The 14789-nt window shown below is 39.3% G+C and overlaps 1 protein-coding gene and 1 pseudogene across 50 annotated transcripts in view; one reads left to right on the top strand and one right to left on the bottom strand.

Moving 5' to 3' along the window:
- Positions 1-14789, top strand: part of CLASP2 (cytoplasmic linker associated protein 2) — a 245851-nt gene that overhangs the window by 193969 nt on the left and 37093 nt on the right. The window lies entirely within an intron of this gene.
- Positions 6081-13425, bottom strand: LOC141585734 (arginine-fifty homeobox-like; annotated as a pseudogene).

Raw genomic sequence — 14789 nt, 5'->3', positions numbered from 1 at the left:
TGAGATACCATCTCACACCAGTTAGAATGGTGATCATTAAAAAATCTGGAGACAACAGATGCTGGAGAGGATGTGGAAAAATAGGAATGCTTTTACATTGTTGGTGGGAGTGTAAATTAGTTCAACCATTGTGGAAGACAGTGTGCCAATTCCTCATGGGTCTAGAAATAGAAATACCATTTGGCCCAGCAATCCCATTACTGGGTATATATCCAAAGGATTATAAATCGTTCTGTTATAAAGACACATGTACCCGTATGTTCACTGCAGCACTGTTTACAATAGCAAAGACTTGGAACCAACCCAAATGCCCATCAGTGATAGATTGGATAAAGAAAATGTGGCACATAGGCACCATGGAATACTACGCAGCCATAGAAAAGAATGAGTTCATGTCCTTTGCAGGGACATGGATGAAGCTGGAAACTATCATTTTCAGCAAACTGACACAAGAACAGAAAACCAAACAATGCATGTTCTGACTTATAAGTGGGTATTGAACAATGAGAACATATGGACACAGGGAAGGGAACATCACACACTGGGGCCTGTTGGGGGGTTGGGGAGCTACGGGTGGAATAGCAGGGGGTGGGGGGATTAGGGAGGGATAACTTTAGAAGAAATGCCTAATGTAGGTGACGGGGGGATGGAGGCAGCAAACCACCATGGCATATGTATACCTATGTAACAATCTGCATGATCTGGACATGTACCCCAGAACTTAAAGTATAATAATAAAATTTTTTTAAAAAAAGAACAATCAAGGTAATTCACTCTTAAGAGATTTCTAGAGACGGAATTGCTTACTTAAAGGATAGGTGAATTTAAAGTTTGAGACTTATTACCTATTTACATCTCAAAATACTTGGCTAGTTTAAGTAGTGCTGATTTTCTCACTAACACAGAATGTTTAAAAATTTTTGTGATTGTGATGGAATGTGCATATCCTTGATTATTAGATATTGAGTAATTACATATTAGAAATCTTTTAAATTTTTAAAAATTTTTATTAACGGGAAATAGATTCATTTGTAGTTATTTGATTACTAGGGAAGTTGAGGAGGGTTTTTATTACCTTCACTTTAATGTATCACAAATATCAAAAAGCCAAAATTTTGACAGTTTACTAAATTTAAATTGCATAAGGATCTTGAAAATTGCCACAGTTACAGAGTTTGATGTGTTTTAATCTGTCACAAATGGTTGACTGTCTTGTTGAGGTTTAGTCATGACAGCGGTGTAACATGAGTGAATAAATTGAACATAGCATGAAAGTATCCACTAAACACTATGTAGTACCAACAGCCTGGTAAATTGAGACTTAGCTTCAGTAGCATTAATTATTTAAAAATCGTTTATGCACATGAGTCACAAACTGTCAGAATAAATGTCAACTGACATTTCTTGCCTCAATCGTACTCTCTCTCTATATATATATTTATATATACATAAATATATATATTTAATCTTAAAATTATCAAGAGCATAAAAATTGGGGGTACAGTACAAAGAACTAACAAAGACATTCTCCTGCATAACAACAAAATACTCATCAAAATCAAGAAATTATGGCCGGGCACAGTGGCTCGCGCCTGTAATGCCAACACTTTGGGAGGCCAAGGCGGGCGGATCATGAGGTCAAGACATTGAGACCAGCCTGGCCAACATGGTCAAACCCTATTTCTAGTAAAAATGCAAAAATTAGCTGGGTGTGGTGGCGCATGCCTGTAATCCCAGCTACTCAGGAGGCTGAGGCACAAGAATTGCTTGAACCCAGGAGGTGGAGGTTTCAGTGAGCTGACATTGTGCCACTGCACTCTGGCCTGGTGACGGAGCAAGACTCCATCTCAAAAAGAAAGAAAGGAAAGAAATTACCCAGCTGTGTGATGGCTTATGCTTGTAATCCCAGCACTTTGGGAGGCCAAGATGGGTCGATCATGATGTCAGGAGATCGAGACCATGCTGGCCAACATGGTGAAACCTCGTCTCTACTAAAAATACAAAAATTAGCTGGGCGTGGTGGCACAGTCCTATAATTCCAGCTACTCAGGAGGCTGAGGCAGGAGAATACCTTGAACAAGGGAGTTGGAGGTTGCAGTGAGCCCAGATCATGCCACTGTATACTCCAGCCTGGCGACAGAGCGAGACTCCATCTCAAAAAAAAAAAAGAAAGAAACGGAAAAGAAATTAGCCAGTGCCAGTAGTCCCAGCTACTCAGGAGGCTGAGCCAAAGAATCTTTTGAGGCTTGGAGTTCAAGGCTTCAGTACACTGTGATGATGCCTGTGAATAGTCCTGCACTAAAGCCTGGACAGAAAAATGAGACCTTGTCTCTAAAAAAATAATAATTACCAAAAAAAATTTTTTCTTTTCTGCCCCCCAAACCACAGAATTTTTTTTTAAGTTTTTTAAATCAGGAAATTATCATTGGTACATTAATAACCACCTAATCCTTAAACCCCATTAGAATTTTGCCAGTAGTCTCAGTATTATCTTTTTTCCAATTTTTTTTTTTTTTTGCTGTGTTAAAATACACATAAAATTCACTATCTTAAGCATTTTATATATACAGTTTGGTTGTATTAAGTACATTCATACTGTTGCATAGCCATTATGACCATTCATCTCATATAACTCTTTTCAGGTTATAAAACTGAAACTCTACACCCATTAAGTAATAACTCCCTAGTTCCACCCCGACTCTAGCCCCTGGCAACTACCATTCTCCTGTCTGTCTCTCTGATTTTTGTCTGCTTTTAAGTACCCTGTATAAGTGGAATCATATGTTACTCATCTTTTTGTGACTGGCTTATTTCATTTAGCATAATGTCCTCAAGGTTGATTAGTGTTGTAGCACATGACAGAACTTCCTTACTTTGTAAGGCTGAATAATATTCCATTGTGTGTACATGCCACATTTGCTTATCCATTCATTCACTGATGGACATTTGAGTTGCTTCTAAGTTTTGGCTGTTATGAATAATGTTGCTATAAACACTGGTGTGCAAATACCTCTTCAATACCCTGTTTTCAGTTGTTGTTGTTGTTGTTTTTATGAAGGAGAGAGATTTTTTTTCTTACAGTTCTGAAGGCTAGGAAGTCTTCCAGCCTCAGATGGAAGATGGAGGGGCGACATCTGGCCAGGGTCTTCATGTTTCATCCTCCCATGACAGAAAGAAGAGGCGGAGGAAAGAGAGAGAGAGAGAGAGAGGGAGAGAGAGAGGGAGAGAGAGAGAGATTGAAATTGAGAGAGAGGAGGGGGTGGGTGGTGGGGAAGAGAGATTTGGAGAAGAGGGCTGAACCCATCCTTTTATCAGGAACCTACTTCTGAGACAACTAATCCACTCCTATTAATGTAATGGCATTAATTCATTCCATGGGGGCTCTGCCCGTTACCTCTTAAAGGTCTGATCTCTCAACACTTGCTTTGGGGATTAAGTTTCCAATGCATGAGCTGTGTGGGACACATTCATACCATAGCAAACTCTATTCATAAGATTTATTTCTTGTGGAGTCACGTTTGGTATTCTGTGTCTTCCTAGGAATTTGTCCATTTCATTTAAATTACCTAATTTGTTGGCATTCAATTATTCATAGTATTTCTTTTTAATAATTTTTATTTCTACAATGTTTACAGTAAAATCTTGACTTTTGTTTCTGATTCTAGTAATTTGAGTCTTTTGGGGGGCTTTGTCAATCTAGCTAAACCTTTGCCATTTTGTTAATCTTTTCAAAGAACCAGCTTTTGATTTCATAATTGTTTTTTCTCTCTATTGCTTTTCTATTCTCTATTTCATTTACTTCTGCTCTAAGCTTTCCTTCTCTCTGGCTTCTTTGGACTGTTATTATCAATTATTGAGAGTCTTGTATGAATATACCACATTATGACTGTATATTGGTGACATTTTCTTAAGAATTTTAATTTTCAGCAGGACATGGTGACTCATGCCTGTAATCCCAGCACTTTGGGAGGCTGAGGTAGGTGGATCATGAGGTGAAGTGATCAAGACCATCCTGGCCAACATGGTGAAACCCTGTCTTTACTAAAGATATAAAAATTAGCTGGGCATGGTGGTGCGCATCTGTAGTCCCAGCTACTAGGGAGGCTGAGGCAGGAGGATCCCTTGAACCTGGGAGGTGGAGGTTGCAGTGAGCCAAGATTGCACCACTGCATTCCAGCCTGGCATCAGAGCAAGACTCTTCTGAAAAAAAAATTTTTTTTTTAATTTTTGTTAAAACTTGCCTCATATATTTTGGGTATATGTTAAGTATATACAAGTTCAGAGTTATTGTATATTTCAAGTTAATTGTTCCTTTGTTGTTTTCTAATATACTTTATTTCCTTCTTTCTTTTTTTTTGAGATGGAGTTTTGCTCCTGCTGCCCAGGCTGGAGTGCAATAGCACAATCTTGGCTCACCACAACCTCTGCTTCCTGTGTTCAAGCGATTCTCCTGCCTCAGCCTCCCAAGAAAATGAAATTTTCATTTGGAAAAATTTCATATTTCCAAATGAAATAGAGAATAGAAAAGCAATAGAGAAAAAAAATTATGGTCAGGCTGGTCTCGAACTACTGACCTCAGATGATCTGCCTGCCTCAGCCTTTCAAAGTGCTGGGATTATAGGCATGAGCCACTGCACCTGGACTAATATACTTTATTTCTAAAAAACTGTTTTGGCCAGGCGAGGTGGCTCACACCAGTAATCTCACCCCTTTGGGAGGCTGAGGTAGGAGGACCACTTGAGCTCAGGAGTTTGAGGCCAGCCTAGGCAACATGGCAAACTCCTGTCTCTGGTAAAAATACAAAAATTAGCCAGGCATGGTGGCAGGTGCCTGTAATTCCAGCTACATGGGAGGCTGAGGTAGGAAAATTACTTGAACCCCAGGAGATGGAGGTTGCAGGAGCTGAGACTGCACCACTACACTCCAGCCTGGATGACATTGTGAGACTGTCTCCAAAATAAATAAATAAATAAATAAAGGCCAGGCGCGGTGGCTCACGCCTGTAATCCAAACACCTTGTAGGCCAAGGCGGGCGGATCACCTGAGGTTGGGAGTTCAAGACCAGCCTGACCAACATGGTGAAACCCCGTCTTAAAAAAAAAAAAAAAAAATCAAAAATAGCCAGGTGTGGTGGTGAGCACCTGTAGTCCTAGCTACTCAGGAGGCTGAGGATCACCTGAGCCCAGGAGGTGAAGGCTTTGGTGAACCATGATCATACCACTGCATTCCAGGCTGAGTGACAGAGTGAGACTTAGTTGCAAAAAAAAAATAAATAAAGTGGATAACCCCCAAAACCACTGTCCTATTTTTAGAAAATCCAAGATAGCTTTGGGAAGGGAATTTTGTAGTCTCACTGGCCATGTAAGGGACTAGAAAGTCTTCTCAGGGAGAATTGTGGGGCTGATCCCATACTACTGAACTATATTTGGAAAACTCTTCTCACAGCATTTCCATGGAAATCAAAGAGACACGGACCCAGATGTTTGGGTTAAAACCAGACAAAGGGAAAAAAAGAGTCATGTATGAGAGGCAAGACCTCTTTTTTTAAAAAAAAAATTTTTTTGAGACAGGGTTTCACCATGTTGGCCAGGCTGGTCTTGGAACTCCTGACCTCAGGTGAACCACCCGCCTTGGCTTCCCAAAGTGCTGGGATTACACAAGTGAGCCACCGCACCCCGCCATTTTTCTTTTCTTTTCTTTTTTTTTTTTTTTTTTTGAGACGGAGTTTCACTCTTGTTACCCAGGCCCGAGTCAATGGCACGATCTCGGCTCACCGCAACCTCCGCCTCCTGAGTTCAGGCAATTCTCCTGCCTCAGCCTCCTGAGTAGCTGGGATTATAGGCATGTGCCACCATACCCAGCTAATTTTTTGTATTTTTAGTAGAGACGGGGTTTCACCATGTTAACCGGGATGGTCTCGATCTCTTGACCTCGTGATCCACCCGCCTCGGCCTCCCAAAGTGCTGGGGATTACAGGCGTGAGCCACTGTGCCCGGCCCATCTTTTTGCTTTTTTTATTTAAAAAAAAAATTTTTTTAAAGACCTCTTTTCTAAATGGTCCATATTTATTAGTACTCTGATCAGAAAAACCCAAAGGCTACCATATTGGAGGTTTTCTAGAATTCTAGGCTGTCTGTTAGACTGTAGGCTTCAAAGCCTTGGCTTGTTATACTGGGCCAGGTTTGTACGGGAGATAGGCCTACAGCTGGACCAGCAAAGATGCTGAGAGAGGAACCCTGTCCTCCTACGTGGTGCTTTGTGGGTGAGAGATACTGATACAGACAGTGGGAGGAAGAGCTGGATATCTATCTCATTTTATTCAGGAAGATCCTACAGTTCTATGACTTGGGATATGTCATAGGCATCAGAGTACAAAGCAGGAACTGAAGCTACCAGCTTCTCCCACTGAGTATCTTGCATTTGGAAATCACTTGTGGGACCCCCAGTGAGTTCCATGCCCAATTGGAAGGGCCTAAGGGCTGAGGTGGAACGGAGCTGTTGAAATCTGAAACCACAGAAGAAGAAGCGTAAGAAATGATAGATGTTCTCAGGAAAGTGGGCACATCCTTCTTGGATAGAAGGATCTGTCTTGGTAGCGTTGCTGATTGCTGCTGCTGCTGCTGCTACTGCTGCTGCTGCTTTTTCTGTTTGAATCGCTGGTTTCTGAACCACATCTTTACTGTTGACTCCGGTAGGTGGAGTTTCAAAGCTAAACAGAGCTTCTAGCTCTTCATACTGTTCGCGGGTGAATGAAGTACGTTCTCGATGCCTTCTCCATGTTGCTGTCCTGAATCCCCTTAGACTAACCGTTTTCAGTCCTGCATGCTGTGTCTGTCTCTGGAAATGCAGTTTCCTTAGCGCATCCTCATCTGTTTTCAGTTTTGATGGGTAAATACCCAGAAGTAGAATTGTAGTTCTGTTTTTAATTTATTTAAGACACTATATTGTTTTTCACAGCAGCTGTACCATTTTACATTCCTGTCAACAGTGCAGAAGGGTTTCAGTTTCCCCATATCCTCACCAATAGTAGTTATTTCATTGTTGTTGTTGTTGTTTTAGTAGCCATCTGTATGGCTATGCGGTGATATCTCATTGTAATGTTGATTTGCATTTCCCTAATGATTAGTGATGTTTACCATCTTTTCATGTGCTTATTGGCCATTTGATTATTATCTTGGAAAAATATCTTTTCTACTTTTTTTGCCCATTTTTGAATCCGTTTCTTTATTTTTGTTGTCATTGCCGGAGTTCTCTCTATATTCTGGATATTATAACCTTGTCAGATACATGATTTGCAAATATTTTCTTCCATTCTGTGGGTTGAAATTTTACTCTGTTGATACTATCTTTTGAGACAAAATATTTTAATTTTCATTAACTTTAATTTGTCTATTTTTGTTGTTATGTCTTGGATATTACCCTGTGCCTTTGGGGTAATATCCAAGAAATTGTTGCTAAATCCAATATTGTGATGATTTTGCCCTGTTTTTATTCTATTAATCTATAGTTTTAGTTCTTACATTTAGGTATTTGATACATTTTAAGTTAATTTTTGTATGTGCTGTAAGGTAAGATTCAGCTTCATTTTTTTGCTTATTGATAATCCAGTTTTCCCACCATCATTTGTTAAAAAGACTGTGTTTCACCACTGAATGGTCTTGGCACCATTGTCAACAATCATTTGACCATATATTTATTTTGGAACTGTATATTCTGTTCTGTTCTATGTGTTTGTCTTTATGCCATTAACATGCTGTTTTGATTATTGTAGCTCTGTAGTAAGTTTTTTTGTTTTTTCTTGTTTGGTTGGTTGGTTGGTTGGTCTTTTTTGTTGTTGCTGTTGTTGTTGTTGCTGTTGTTTGAGACAGAGTCTCACTCTGTTGCCAGGCTGGAGTGCAGTGGCGTGATCTCGGCTCACTGTAGCCTCTGCCTCCTGGTTCAAGTGATTCTCCTGCCTCAGCCTCCTGAGTAGCTGGGACTACAGGCACATACCACCATGCCCAGTTAATTTTATGTACTTTTAGTAGAGACGGGGTTTCACCATGTTGGCCAGGATGGTCTCTATCTTTTGACCTTGTGATCCACCTGCCTTAGCCTCCCAAAGTGCTGGGATTACAGGCCTGAGCCACCATACCCAGCTGGCTCTGTAGTAAGTTTTGCAAGCAGGAAGAAGTATGAGTCCTCTAGCTTTGTTTTTTTTTTGTTTGTTTGTTTTTCCCCCAAGACTGTTGTGGCAATTTGCTGTTACTTAAGGTTTCTTATTAATTTTAGGATAATTTTTCTATTTCTGTAAAAAGTGTCATTGGGATTTTGATAGAGATTGCACTGAATCTGTAGATGTCTTTGGATAATATTGATATCTCAACATTATTGTCTTCCAATCTATGAAAGTGGGATGTGCTTTTATTTATATATATCTTTTATTTCTTTCAGCAGTATTTTCTAGTCTTCATTGTGCAAGTCTTTCATCTCAGTCAAGTTAATTTTGATGTACAGTCATGCAGCACATAACATTTCAGTCAATGTCAGACTGCATTTATGACAGTGGTCCCATAAGATTAAAATGGTGCTAAAACATTCCTATTAACCTAATAATATCATAGCTGTCATACCATCATAGTGCAGTGCATTACACATTTGTGATAATGCTGGTGTGAACAAACCTAATGCACTGCCAACTGTATAAAAGTATAACACAGTATATTATTGTGCACACAATAATGTGTGATACATAATACTTGATATCCATAGCAAACAACTGCATTACTAGTTTGTTTATTTATTTATGTATTTATTTTTGAGGCAGGGTTTTACTGTTGCCTAGGCTGGAATGCAGTGGCATGATTTTGGTTCATTGCTATTCCTCTACCTTAGCCTCCTGAGTAACTGAGACAACAGGTGTACCCCACCATGCCCAGCTAATTTTTTTTTTGTAAGGTTGGGGTTTTGTAATATTGTCCAGGCTAGTTTAAAACTCCTGGGCACAAGCGATCTGCCTGCTTTAGCCTCCCGAAATGCTGGGATTACAGGCATGCACTACTGCGCATAGCCTGGTTTTAGTATTTACTATACTATAATTTTCTTTTTTTTTTTTTTTTGAGACAGAGTTTCACTCTTGTTGCCCAGGCTGGAGTGCAATGGCGCGATCTCGGCTCAGCGCAACTTCCGCCTCCTGGGTTCAGGCAATTCTCCTGTCTCAGCCTCCTGAGTAGCTGGGATTACAGGCACACGCCACCATGCCCAGCTAATTTTTTGTATTTTTAGTAGAGACGGGGTTTCACCATGTTGACCAGGATGGTCTCGATCTCTTGACCTTATGATCCACCCGCCTCGGCCTCCCAAAGTGCTGGGATTACAGGCTTGAGCCACCGCGCCCGGCCTTATAATTTTCATGACTATTTTAGAGTATACTCACACTTAAAAAAAAAAGTTAACTGTAAAACAGCCTCAGTCAGGTCCTTTAAGAGGTATTCCACAAGAAGGCATTGGTTATCCTAGGAGATGACAGCCCCATACATGTTATTACCCCTGAAGATCTTTCAGTGGGACAAGATATGGAGATAGAAGACAGTGAAGTTGAACTTGAAACTGTATAAGCCCAGACTAATATGTGTGTTTGTGTCTTAGGTTTTAACAAAAAAATTTTTAAATTTTAAAAAACTTTTGATAGAAAATGGCTCCTAGAATAAGAATATAAAGAAAAAGCCATGCACAGTGACTCATGTCTGTAATCCCAGCACTTTAGGAAGCCAAGGTGAAAGGATCTCTTGAGGCCAGGAATTTGAGACCGGCCTGGGTAACATAGGGAGACCTATCTCTACAAAAAATATTAAAAAGAATTTTAGCCAGGCCTGCTGGCACACATCTTTGGTCTCAGCTACTTGGGAGGCTGAGATAGAAGGATCACTTGAGGACCAGGAGATAGAGTGAGCTGCTATTGCACCACTACACTCCAGCCTGGGCAACAAACCAAGACCCTGTCTGAAAACAAACAAATAAACAAACAAACAAAAGAATGTAAAGAAAATATTTCCATACAGTTATACAGTGTGTTTGTGTTTTAAGCAGAGTGTTATTACAGAAGAGTCAAAATTTTTTTTTTTTTTTTTTTTGAGATGGAGTTTCACTCATGTTACCCAGGCTGGAGTGCAGTGGCGCGATCTCGGCTCACCACAGCCTCTGCCTCCTGGGTTCAGGCAATTCTCCTGCCTCAGCCTCCTGAGTAGCTGGGATTACAGGCACACGCCACCATGCCCAACTAATTTTTTGTATTTTTAGTAGAGACGGGGTTTTACCATGTTGACCAGGATGGTTTCAATCTCTTGACCTTGTGATTCACCCGCCTCGGCCTCCCAAAGTGCTGGGATTACAGGCTTGAGCCACCGCGCCCAGCCTCAAAAGATTTTTTAAAATTTGTTTGTGGCCAGGCATGGTGGCTCCCACCTGTGATTTCAGCACTTTGAGAGTCCAAGGCAGGTGGATCATGAGGTAAGGAGTTCAAGACCAACCTGGCTAAGATGGTGAAACCCCATCTCTACCAAAAATACAAAAAAATTAGCCAGGCATGGTGGCAGGTGCCTATAATCCCAGCCACTTGGGAGGCTGAGGCAGAGAATTGCTTGAACCTGGGAGGTGGAGGTTGCAGAGAGCCAAGATCACACCATTGCATTCCAGCCTGGGAGACGGAGCAAGACTTCATCTCAAAAAAAAAAAAAAAATTTTGTTTGTAAAATAAAAATCTTATAGTAAGCTGAGATTAATTTATCATTGAAGAAAGAAAAGTTTTTTTGTAAATGTAGTATAGCCTAAGTGTACAGTGTACAATGTTTATAAAGTCTACAGTAATCTCCTAGGCCTTCACTTTCACTCACCACTCACTAATTTACCCAGAGCAACTTGCAGTCCTGCAAGTTCCATTCATGGTAAATGCTCTATCCAAGTGTACCATTTTTTCTCTTTTATCTTGTATTTTTACTGTGCCTTTTCTATGTTTAGATAGACAAATACTTATAATATTACAGTTGCCTACAGTATTCAGTACATTAATATGCTTTACAGGTTTGTAGCCTAGGAGCAATAGGCTATCCATACAGCTTAGGTATGTAGTAGGCTATACCATCTAGGGTTTGTGTGCATATACTCTGAAGTTCGCACAGTAAGGAAATCATCTAACAACACGTTTCTCAAAACTTATTCCAGTCATTAAGCAACACGTGACTATATTTCATTCCCATTGATGCTACTGAAGTGGAATTATTTGTGTAAATTCCTTTTTAGATTGTTCATTGTTAGCCTATAGAAATGCAAATGATTTGGGGGGTTGATTTTGTGTCCTGCTACTTTACTGAAACCATTGAGTAGTTCTAATTTTTGTGTGTGCAGTCTTTAGTTTTCTAAATATAAGATTGTATTATCTGTGAACAGAGATAATTTTACTTCTTCCTTTCCATTTTAGATGCCTTTTTTTTTCTTTTTATTGCCTGGTTGCTCTGGCTACAACTTTCTATACTATATTGAACAGAAATGGCAAATGTGGGCATTGTTATCTTGTTCCTGAAAGTGTGTTTACTGTGGATTTTTCATACATCACTTTTATTATTTTGGAGTAGTTTTCTTTGATTCCTAGCTTGTTGAGTATGATTATGTGTTGGATGTTCTTCTTCGTTCTGTTAATGTGGTATATTACATTGATCAGTTTTTGTATGTTGTGCCATCCTTGCATTTAGGAATAAATCCCATTTGGTTATAATGTATAATCCTTTTAATATAGCACTAAATTTGGTTTGTTAGTATTTTGTTGAGGTTTTTCGCATCAGTGTTCATAAGGGATATTGGTCAGTAGTTTTCTTTAGTATCTTTGGCTTTGTATCAGGGTAATGCTGGCCTCATAGAATGTGTTAGGAAGTGTTCCCTCCTCTTCAATATTTCAGAAAAATTTAAGAAGGATTGATACTAATTCTTCTTTAAATGTTTGATAGAATTCAACAGTGAAGCCATCAGGTCCTGGACTTTTCTTTGTCAGATTTTTGATTACTGATTCAGTCTCCTTAATAATACAAAGATTGGGCCAGGCACAGTGTCTCATTCCTGTAATCCCAGCGCTTTTGGAGCCCAAGGTGGATGGATCACCTGAGGTCAGAAGTTCAAGACCGATCTGACCAACATAGAGAAACCTCGTCTCTGCTAAAAATACAAAATTAGCCATTTGTGGTAGTGGGTGCCTATAATACCAGCTACTCGGGAGACTGAGGCAGAAGAATCGCTTGAACCCAGGAGGCGGAGGTTATGGTGAGCCAAGATCATGCTGTTGCACTGCATCCTGGGCAACAAGGATGAAACTCTCCAAAATATATATATGTATATGTGTTTATGTGTGTGTGTGTGTGTGTGTGTGTGTGTGTGTGTAGGTATATATATATGTATGTATATGTGTATGTGTGTATATGTATATATATATATATATGTATGTATATGTGTATGTATATATACATATATAAAAGATTGGCTGGGCGTGGTGGCTCTCAGCACTTTGGGAGACCAAGGCAGGCAGATCACAAGGTCAAGAGATCAAGATCATCCTGACAAACATTGTGAAACCCTGTCTCTACTAAAAATACAAAACCTAGCTGGGCATGTAATGTCCCTGCTTTTATTTCTGATTTCAGTAATTTTGATTTTCTCTTTTTGTCTTAGTCCATCTAGCTCTGGGGTCCCTAGCCCCAGGCTTTGGACCAGTACCACTATGTGGCCTGTTAGGGACCAGGCTGCACAGCTGGAGGTGAGCAGTGGGCTGGTGAGCATTACCACCTGAGCTCTACCTCCTATCAGATCAGCAGCAACTTGAGATTCTCATAGCACAAACCTGTTGTGAACCGAGCATGAGAGGGATCTATGTTGCACGTTCCTTATGAGATTCTAATGCCTGATGAAACTGTTTTATCTCAAAACCATTCCCTGTCCATTCTGGTCCATGGAAAAATTGTCTTCCACAAAGCCAGTCCCAGTGCCAATGAGGTTGGAGACTGCTGATCTAGCTAAAGGTTTGTCAACTTGTTTTATCTTCTTGAAGAACCAACGTTTGGTTTCATTGATTTTTTTTCTGTTTTTCTGTTCTCTGTTTTCTGTTTAATTGATTTTTTTGTTTGTTTTTCTGTTTTGTTGCTCTCTGCTCTGATCTTTATTATTTTCCTTATTCTGCTAGCTTTAGGTTTAGTTTGTTGTTCTTTTCAAGTTGTAAAGTTAAGTTGCTGATTTGAAATATTTCTCATTTATTTATTTTAACTTTTATTTTAGGTTTGGGGGTACATGAGAAGCTTTGTTACCTAGGTAAACACATGTTATACATATTATTTCATTACCCAAGTATTAAGCCCAGTACCCAATAGTTACCTTTTCTTTCTCCTCTTCCTGTCTTCCCACCCTCATCCGCTCAAGTAGACCCCAGTGTCTGTTTCCTTCTTTGTGTTCATAAGTTCTTACCATTTAGCTCCTCCCACTTGTAAGTGAGAACTTGTGGTGTTTGGTTTTCTGTTCCTACATTAGTTTACTAAGGATAATAGCTTCCAGTACCATCCATGCCCTCTAAAAAGACATGATCTCATTCTTTTTTATGGCTTTATAGTATTCCATGGTATATATGTACCACATTTTCTTTATCCAATTCATCATTGATGGACGTTTAGGTCGATTCCATGTCTTTGCTATTGTGAATAGTGCTGCAGTGAACATTCACGTGCATGTGTCTTTAGGTTAGAATGATATATATTCCTTTGAGTATATACCCATTCTTTTGAGTATATATCCAGTGGCTAGGATTGCTGGATTGAATGGTAGTTCTTCTTTTAGCTCTTTGAGAAATTGCCATACTGCTTTCCACAATGGTTGAACTAATTTACACTCCCACCAACAGTGTTTAAGTGTTCTCTTTTCTCCACAACCTCACCGACATCTGTTATTTTTTTCTCTTTCTCATGATAGTGAATAACAACATCAGTTATTTTTTTACTTCTTTGTTTGTTTGTTTGTTTGTTTCATAATAGAGATTTTATTGGTTGCGGATCAGTACAGACATTTCAATTTGTACACAATTCTTAACATACGTAACAAAAATCTAAAAAGCCATGTATTGTAATTTTGTTTTAAAGTTATTCCAGTGACTTTCCAGCTTAAAATTTAGATGCAAATTTTCCGTAAGAGGCTAAGTACCTGTATCTTCACACGTTGATAAGCTGTTACATACGTTCCCAACAATTCACAATTGAATAGCATGTACACTACATATTCAAATTTTTAATCGTTCACAGCACAGTAACAAAGTTATTAGGAAAACAGGACTACCACACCAAAGATGTTACAGAGTGCACACAATTCTGACAGGGAGAGAGCCACGATCAGAGTGGTTTTCTTTAGGAAACAATTCTACTTAAAAAATGACATGAGAATAGAAGTAATTTAAAATGTTCAAGACATTAAATGCAAGACTGACTCTATATTGCCATTTAATATGCTTTGTATTATAGGATATAAAAACTAACCCCCCATCTATGGAATGTTAAGCTGACACCCAAGACAGTCAAAGCCTCCCATAATTCAATATCCCACACTGTTTTCTGTTTGTACCAAAAAATAAACAACCAGAAAATGATTTCACCTCTTAAAAAAAAGCACTTACACTTAAAAAATGGGATGAGTTGGGATCCCCTTCTTCTTAAAAATGTTTCTAGAGCTACGAAAAAGCTTGCATTTACAAAATAGTTGATAAAAATGTTCCTCTAGATTGTACAAGAAGG

The sequence above is a fragment of the Saimiri boliviensis genome, chromosome 9 (genome assembly GCF_048565385.1).
Source record: "Saimiri boliviensis isolate mSaiBol1 chromosome 9, mSaiBol1.pri, whole genome shotgun sequence".
Taxonomy (NCBI): Eukaryota; Metazoa; Chordata; class Mammalia; order Primates; family Cebidae; genus Saimiri; species Saimiri boliviensis.
The sequence above is the reverse complement of the archived record's forward strand: the minus strand, read 5'-3'. Positions and strand labels throughout refer to the sequence as shown.